The following is an 8,001-nucleotide window of genomic DNA, read 5'->3' as shown; positions in this document are numbered from 1 at the left end:
CAAGCTGAACCACCCTCTGGCCACTCCAGAACATCTGCTCTAGCAATTGCCCCTCATTTCTTTTCCGTATAAATCTTTCATCCTTTATAGGATCATTTCTATCAGCATATGGTCACGCAAAAATTTCTCCTGTTTGGGGGGTGGGTGGGAAGGGAGGCTCAAGAGGGAGGCGGGTATATGTATACATACAGCTGATTCACGTTGTTGTACAACAGAAACACAACACTTTAAAGCAATTATCTTCCAATTAAAAATAAATTTAAAAAATTCTCCTGCCTTAAAAAACCCTATTCTAACTCCACATACCCCCAGCAACCATTCCAGGCCTCAACACCCACTTTGGAGAGCAGTCTGCTCTTGCCTTCTCTCCATCTTCCCCTGTTTTCTCATGGAACTCTCCAATCCGGGGGCTTCCCTGGTGGCTCAGCAGTAAAGAATCTGTCTGCAATGCAGGAGATCCGGGTTCAACCCCTGGGTAAGGAAGATCTGCAGATGGTGAGTGCAGCCATGAAATTAAAAGATGCTTGTTCCTTGGAAGAAAAGCTATGACCAATCTAGACAGCATATTAAAAAGCAGAGACATTACTTTACCAACAAAGGTCCGTCTAGTCAAAGGTATGGTTTTTTCCAGTAGTCATGTATGGATGTGAGAGCTGGACTATAAAGAAAGCTGAGCGCCAAAGAATTGATGCTAAAAAAAAAAAAACACAAAAAACGAAAAACAAAAATGACAAATTTAATTTAAAGGAAGAAACCCAGAAATTGTCCAAAAAACAGTGGAGCAGATCAACTCCTGAAAAAACTCTGTATCACGGTGATCACATTTATTGGAAGGGTTGGAGAAAAATAAAAATGCTGTTTAGCTGAAGAATCTGTGAGTTATCTACAAATCAACTTATTTCAGGAGTGGAAGAATTCTTAGTTATTTCTTAGTATCAAGATGTGCGTCAATATCTCTTTTGAGTATCTTTCACATTCAAAGAGGCAATCACACAGTATCGCTCATTTTCCACATGTGATAAATTCTTTTATCAGTCAACTCTCAACAGCGGGGCAACTAGCACAACATTGTCTCTCCAAACAAAGAGCATCAGAATATTCCATTTTGTTGATTTATATATCTCTTCATATGTTTCTTCAATTTCTATAGTTGTCACAGTTTTTTCCACATCTCCCAATATCATATTTAAATGCTGATCATGTAACCTGCCTCAAAGCTCTCTGTCGTTTCTCATCTTCACGTAGACTCGCTCATCCAGGCTGAGCCTGATGAGATCCAGGGGCTCTTCCACAGTGTTGGTAGTTTGTTGCTGGTCCACGTCATCTGCCATCTTTCAAATCCTTGAATTGATGCTTTTGAACTGTGGTGCTGTAGAAGACTCTTGAGAGTCCCTTGGACAGCAAGGAGATCCAACCAGTCCATCCGAAAGGAAATCAGTCCTGGGTGTTCATTGGAAGAACTGATGCTGAAGCTGAAACTCCAATACTTTGGCCACCTGATGCGAAGAACTGACTCATTGGAAAAGACCCTGATGCTGGGAAAGATTGAAGGTGGGAGGAGAAGGGGACCACAGAGGATGAGATGGTTGGATGGCATCACTGATGTGATGGACATGAGTTTGAGTAAGTTCCAGGAACTGAAGATAGACAGGGAGGCCTGGGGTGCTGCAGTCGATGGGGTCACAAGGAGTTGCACACAACTGAGTGAGTGAACTGACTGACTGAGGGAAAATCCCCTGGAGAAGGAAATAGCAACCCACTCCAGTATTCTTGCCTAGAGAAACCCATGGACAGAGGAGCTTCACGGGCTACAGTCCACACAGCTGCAAAATGTTGGATACAACTGAGTGACTAAATCCACCAACCACCACCCCAATCCAGCTTCTATGCTCACCAGATCTCCCAAAGCAGGATTTTCATTAACTACTTTTCACCACCCAAGATAAAGCACCATCCTCAGTTGCCTAAAGTGTATCTCACTGATCTTCTCTGGCTTGTGTTCCCGGTCCCTGCTCTGCCCAGTGCTCAGATTGGTCCTTTCATAATGCACATTGGGTTCCATACCTCCTCTGCTCTCCCTTCCTTTGGGAAGAAACCAAAGTCCTAACAGTGGACTTTGAGGATGGACACCGTGTTGCTCTCCACCCACCCCTCCTTCACTCCATGCCAGCCTCATGGGCCTCCTTTGTTGCTCTTCACACACAAGCCTGTTCCCACCTGGAGCCTTAGTGGTCCCGGTGCCTTCTACCTTAAATGCTCTCATCTCAGATCATAGAACGGCTTGCTCATCTTCCAAGTGATGCCAACTTCTCAGAGTCTCCCGTGTCCTCCCTGTCTGAAATAGCATCCAGGCTCTACCCTGCCCCAGCTTCCTTCCTTCCTTCAGGTATGTATCACAGCCAACTGACATGGCATTTTATTTTATGCATTCCCCTACCCCTGCCCCAGCCAGAACCTAAGCTTCTTGAAGTTAGGGAGTTTGCTAGAACAGGGTCTGTTACACAGAGCGTACTTGAGAAATATTTGTTGGCTGAATGTATCATGCAAATATATTTTCATAATTCTGCAAAGGCACAATTGACATGTTTGTAAAAATTAAAATTTAAATATGGGGGGAAAAACCCCTAAATTCATGTCATTGGGAAATTAAACATATTTTGAGGTAGTCTGAAACACAGACTATAAAGTGTCAAGTATTAAAAAGGATGGAAGTCTTGATATCCTGACATGAAAATGTCCCCAAATGAATTGAGGGGGTGGGGAGAAGGAGTGCAGAACAAGAGAATATGACCATAATCCTATAAATCTCAAGGTTTCTCCATTCGCACAGCTCACGTTTTTCTGTAAGTCTGGAAGGAAACTCACCGATTTGTCAAGGGTGATTACCTCCAGAGTAGGATTTCAAAAGAAGGGAGAGGGATTTTTTACTGTTTTATATAGTTTTGGTTTAGATTTTATAAACCCAAATTACTCTATCACAAGTTGACATATTATTTCAAAAGAAACCGTTGATGAATGTTTGTTGCTGGTGTTTGTGGAAGAGGCAGGGAAGTGAAAGTTAGGGGGGGAGATGAACCGGGCGAGACACAAGCTTTCAGCAAATGTGGGACACAGCACAGCCTGTGGACTAGGACACGCAAGGCTGGTGAAACAGACATTTGCTGAGCTCTGACCATGGGAAAGGTGCTATCCTTAGTGACAGGTCCCATGCCTTTTCTCAAATCCTCAGAACAAAGTTGCAGGTTAGGTATTGGCCCTAGAGCAGTGGTCCCCAACCTTTTTGACAACAGGGACTGGTTTCAGAAGGGGGGGCTGGGGATGGTTTGGGATGATTCAAGGGCATTCCATTGACTGTGCACTTTATTTCTACTGTTATTACATCAGCTCCACCTCAGATCATCAGGCATTAGATCCCAGAGGTCAGGCAACCTCTCCTCTGTAGGATGAGGAAAATGATTTCTCAGGACCCCCAAGTAAAGCCCAGAAGCCTTGGTGCCAATTCAAATCTATTGCTGCTTCTCACACAGGCCAGCCCCTGTGGCTGGGGTGACGGAAGGGCAATTGTGGTGTGGAGATCCCCAATGCTGGTTCGGGCTCAGCAGCCTAAGGAGAAGCCACATGAACTCTTATTCCCTTCCTGCTTCTATATTGCTCCACCTGAGGCTGGCAGGGGAAGATCCTGCCCTAGAGGAGTCAGGACCTCATATGTCACAGGTCAGGGGCCAAAGGAGCCCCACAGCTCAGAGGAAGCCCAGCATCCTCCGTGTTTAGGGTCCCGCACAGCTGGGAAGGATGCTCTGCAACACGTGGAGAAAGCTGATTCTCCTCCTTCTGGGCACGGCGTCCTGGTGGGCGGAGGCTGCAGGCAGGGGCGGCTGAGCTCTCCTGTGGGCCAGGAAGCTGATAAACATTATCTTCCATCCTCCCAGGGATTACTGCTACCTCTATTTTACCGAAGAGGTAATTTATGTAAATGCACGCGGCTAAGAAGAGGTGGAACTGCGCTAGGATCACGTGGCTCCCGCGTCTAATTGCGTGCTCTTCCCAAGACGCCAAGCTCTCTCTCTGGGTGGCCGAGGGGCCCACGTGTAGGTGCCCAGTGCCCGGAGCCAACGAGCAAGCCAGGGCATCAGGCGTGGAGGAGGAGGCCATAAGGACCAGGAAGATGGCAGCAGGAGGGTTGTGTTTTGGGAGCCTGGCCTGGCCAGGGGAGGATAGCAATCACCAGCGTTCAGCTGTGCCTTTGTCTAACTGGGAGCACAATGTCTGTGTGTAGACAGTGAAAAACAATTTTCAGCTGGAAGCCTGGCCTGGCCTGGCGAATGGGATCTGATTAGTGTTTTTGAACTCTGATTAGCGTTTGAACGAAATACCCAAATGACACAAAGCCAATCCTAGTAGCGGAGACTTAACATTTTTTACTCTCTTTCTCTAAGGCAGTCAGGCACCTTCTTTTTTGCAAACGACTTTGGGCCTCCGATAAGCAAATCATTTCTACAAGCACCCTCACATTCCCCTCCCAGAAACCAGGCCGGAAGAGGTGCGTCCTGGGAGAGTTAATTTACATCACCGGTTGCTGGGCTGGAGAAGTGGGAGCCTTTTCCCAGCCTCACTGGACCAGGGCCAAGGGCAGATCCCTTCACGTGATCTCCCTGGACCAGCTTCTGGAGCTGACAGAATCCCGCCCCTGAGAGCTGAGTTTTTATTGCCCCTTTTGTTGTAGGTTCTCCATTTTAGGGAGAATTGATAGCTGAGGCTAAGAATAAACACATTCTCTGCCAGTCAGATTCTGTGGGGAGGTTTTTTAAAAGGACCTGGCCAGCAATAATATTTATGTTGAAAGTCAGCTCTTGCTTCACAGCGTGAGGGCATGGGTGGTCAAGAAAGGAATTCCCTTCTCTGCATACAACACTTCTCACCCCTCTCAAGAAAGCTGGGGAGTATTTGGAGCTCAAAGTAAATTCTGCAGTGGTTTCTTGGTTGCCTAAGATTAGGATTAACCCTTTAAAAAGTCTTTTTATGCCAAGACGGACTTCCCAGGTGGTTCAGCAGTAAAGCACCTGCCTGCCAATGCAGGAGACCCACGTCTGATCCCTGGGTCAGGCAGATCCCCTGGAGAAAGAAATGGCAACCCACTCCAGTATTCTTGCCTGAAAAATCCCATGGACAGAGGAGCCTAGTAGAGGCTACAGTCCATGGGGTCACAAAAGAGTCAGATACAACTTAGACTAAACAGTAAGAACAACAATGCCAAGAGGATATTTTCATAACTTTTCAAAAATTGATTTTTCTAAGGAAAAAAATTGGTATCTCACTCTTTCTCTTAACTTTTATCAATGGCTTCAAGGCTTTTTTGTCCAGGTCCTGACTCCCTAACCCAATAAGAGTTTAACTTCTTTTCACACTGAAATCCTTTAGCATTTTTTTCTTTTTGGCCATACCACGCGGCATGTGGGATCCCAGTTCCCTGATCAGGAACAGAACCCAAGCCCCCCACACTGGAAGCATGGAACCCCAACTATTGGACTGCCAGGGAATTCCTAGCAACTTAAATCATTATTTCACTAGTTAAATGTTTTGAAGGGTAGTTCAGACACAGTGCTCCAGTAGGTGACAAAAATCAGTTTCAGCCACGCTGGCCACCTTTTTATTATAGTAAATAAAATCTTTAAGTATTAAAACTAGTAATCCCACAGGGAAACTCCTATGGATTTTCCCACTCTTAATGCTTTAGAAACAACAGATTTGGGAATGTTAGAATACCAGAACATGAGATAACTAGTATTAGTCCAAACCAATAGATTGGGGGGGGGTGGGTATTCTTATTTCTGTGAACCTGTCCTAATATATACATAGCTGTGGGAGAGATTTCCCACTTCCCTATAGTTTTCAGCCCAACGCTGAGATTAACTTTAGGTTTATGGAGAAAATAACCTGCAAGGAGTTTTCACGGTATTTGCCAAGTTGAGACCTGTTATTGGAGATTTAAAAATGGTGTGGAGTCTCGTAAGTCCTAAGTCACAGAATTTTTAAAACGTTATTTTGAAGAACACAAGAAAATAGCTGAGACAGGATACAGAAGGGGGAAGAATTCAGTGTTTTAGAAAACACACCACTGCCAACACCCTCACATAGCCTATCTGGGGAAGTGAGAAGTGGAAAGGAATTTCTGTCTGCAAAGACTTCTTGGGATAGATGGTTTAGCAGACATCTTTTCAGAACCAGTGTATCTGTGCACATTAGAAGTCTATTTCACTCCACCTAGTTTACAATCTGACCTCTTCTTCAAACAAATGTTTGCTTTGAGCAAAAATGAAAAATGCTTTTTTTCTTGAGTTTGATGAGTAAAATTCAGCAGCATACAACATACTATGTAATGCAGTTTTGTGTTTGTGTATCTTCCTGTTTTTTGTTTTCAGAAAGGATATTATTCTGGGATGTTAAAAATCCCCCTTGAAAAACAGAGATAAGAGGTTTCTCTGTCTTGTATAGGGGTGTCACGTTTCCATAGCGATGAAAGCAGCTCTTGATTCCTGATTAACCAAGGGCTTCCTGTTTCCTCATTCCATGTAATAGGGAGATAGGCAAAGGGGAAAACAACAGGGATAGAAAATTGCAAAGGCTCAGATTTGGTCTCAGGGATTTTGTGATAATAAGTATCCAGAGACATGAGATGTTTCCTGGTGTTAAGTTATATTGAAAAGGGGGCTTTCTGCTTTTAACAATCCCTGTACTTTTACAAACATAAACATTTAATAAACTTGAGAAAGCACCTCCCTTCATACAAATTCTTACGCAATCAAGATAAGTGCAAGTGAGCCAAGCAGACCTCACTTTCGTAGTTTTCACTCTTCTTAGTTATTTCTACTGAAACATCCCTGGATCCTCTCCCGGAGACTTTGAATTGCCCCACAGCTATGCTCTGACCTGATCATCGTTTTAACTTACCAAAGCAGTTTCTAAAACTCATCTCCTTAGCAAACCTTTTTCCATCACCCAGTGGGGCAGTAATGATCCTCTCCCATGAGCTGCAGAAATTTGGGAGGCTGTGTTCCTCCTGTATCATTCCTTGACATCTGCTCTCAAGACACTTCACTAGCACATTATAAATCTAAGAGTGGGCTTCCCTCGTAGCTCAGTTGGTAAAGAATCTGCCTGCAGTGTAGGAGACCTGGGTTCGATCCCTAGGTCAGGAAGATCCCCTGAAGGAAAAGGCAACCGACTAATAAATCTAACAGTGGCCCCAAACCTGGCAGTGCATCGGAATCATTCTATGCTGATTACTGGGCCCTGTTCCAGAATTATGGAACCAGTCTCTGAGACAGCAGCCCCCAGATGCATGGTTTTCATAAATCCACAAGTGCTTCAGGTTTAGAAGTCGATGACGTTTTACTATGTCTATTCTGTTTCCCTGGTGGCTCATATGGTAAAGAATCTGCCTGCAGTGCAGGAGACTCAGGGTTCGATCTCGGGGTTGGGAAGATCCCCTGAGAAAGGCATGGCAACCCCCTCCAGTATTCTTGTCTGGAGAATCCCATGGACAGAGGAATCTTGTCTATGGTGTCACAGAGTCAGACATGACTGAGCAACTAACACTTTCACTTTTTACATTCTGTTTCATGTCCCCTCTGGGTATCTGCATCTGTTTGTGTGCACTGGGTGTTTTTAAGGAGGATAATTAGATGCCAGCAACATCTTGAGCAGTGTTGTTATAATATGAATTCCTTGGTACTGCCATGACCAAGCTTGCCAATCTGACTGCGGGATATGCTGCCTGGGAATATCTATTTTAATGTGCTGCCACTCTCCATCCCCCAAGTGGGGGGGACAAACTGGAATACCTATAGGGACTGGGCAAGCCATTTCAATGAAGGAAGCAAGCTGGGTGAGATGTGACCAGAAGGAACCTGATGCCCAATATAAAGGGCCAGGTACTACTTACCTGAGCAATGTGCTGCTATTTTGCCAAAGCAGAAATACATCCAGTATTGCCTATGTTTT

At 44.9% G+C, this 8,001-nt stretch overlaps 1 pseudogene; it reads right to left on the bottom strand.

Annotated features, from left to right (window-relative positions):
- Nucleotides 1-803: 803 nt before the first annotated feature.
- LOC120883116 lies at nt 804-1,332 on the bottom strand (annotated as a pseudogene).
- Nucleotides 1,333-8,001: the final 6,669 nt, after the last annotated feature.

The sequence above is a fragment of the Oryx dammah genome, unplaced genomic scaffold (genome assembly GCF_014754425.2).
Source record: "Oryx dammah isolate SB20612 unplaced genomic scaffold, SCBI_Odam_1.1 HiC_scaffold_24, whole genome shotgun sequence".
In the NCBI taxonomy this organism is placed as follows: domain Eukaryota; kingdom Metazoa; phylum Chordata; class Mammalia; order Artiodactyla; family Bovidae; genus Oryx; species Oryx dammah.
The sequence above is the reverse complement of the archived record's forward strand: the minus strand, read 5'-3'. Positions and strand labels throughout refer to the sequence as shown.